We start from the raw sequence: 1014 nt of genomic DNA, 5'->3' as shown, positions 1-1014 counted from the left end.
CTTCCTGCTGAGAACCTTGGAACTGACTAGGGAAAGCAGAACTGTTGAAGGAGCTTCAGGTTGCATTCCTGCCGCCCTGCTCCCAGCCGCCTGGCTAGCTTATACCCCAAAATAACAACACACAAACTGTATTCATTTAAACACTGCCTGGCCCATTAATGTGTGTAGCACCAAGGGGTGCACTTACCGGGAAGATTCTAGCCTACGTCCATCCTGGGTTGGAGCTTCATCGCGTCTGCCTCAGAGAGCATTGGCCTGGCAACTGAGCTCACTTCTTCTTCCTCCCAGCATTCTGTTCTGTTTACTCCACCCACCTATGTTCTAACCCATCAGGGCCAAGCAGTTTCTTTATTAATGAACCAATGACTTTCCTCCATCACAAAACTAACAAATGACGAGGGGATTACGTGTTTATTATGCATCTGTGTGTAGGGATACACATATAAGTGCAGGGATCTCGGAGGCCACTAGAGGGCATCAGACTTCCTGGAGCTGCAGTTACAGGCAGTTGTGAGCCACCTGATGGGCTGTAGGAACTGAATCGGGGCTGGTGCAAGAGCAGTGTGTGTTTTTAACTATCTTTCCAGTGCTGTGTATAGGTGTTGGTAGTGTTAGTGTATGCGCATGTACGTTCTGGCGTGAGTGCACCTGGGTGTGATTGCACCTGGTTGTGAGGGCACCTGGGTGTGAGAGCACCTCTGTGACAGGGCACCTGTGTGTGAGGGCATCTGTATGAGGGCACCTGTGTGTAAGTGCACCTGTGTGTAAGTACACTTGTGTGTGAAGGCACCTGTGTATAAGGGTACCTGTTGAGGGCACCTGTGTGTAAGTGCACCTGTGTGTGAGGGCACCTGTGTGTAAGTACACCTGTGTGTAAGTACACCTGTGTGTGAGGGCACCTGTGTGAAGGCACCTTGCAAGGGCACCTGTGTGTGAGGGCACCTGTGTATAAGGGTACCTGTTGAGGGCACCTGTGTGTAAGTGCACCTGTGTGTGAGGGCACCTGTGTGTGAG

Source organism: Microtus ochrogaster, chromosome 2 (genome assembly GCF_000317375.1).
Source record: "Microtus ochrogaster isolate Prairie Vole_2 chromosome 2, MicOch1.0, whole genome shotgun sequence".
NCBI lineage: Eukaryota > Metazoa > Chordata > Mammalia > Rodentia > Cricetidae > Microtus > Microtus ochrogaster.
The sequence above is the reverse complement of the archived record's forward strand: the minus strand, read 5'-3'. Positions refer to the sequence as shown.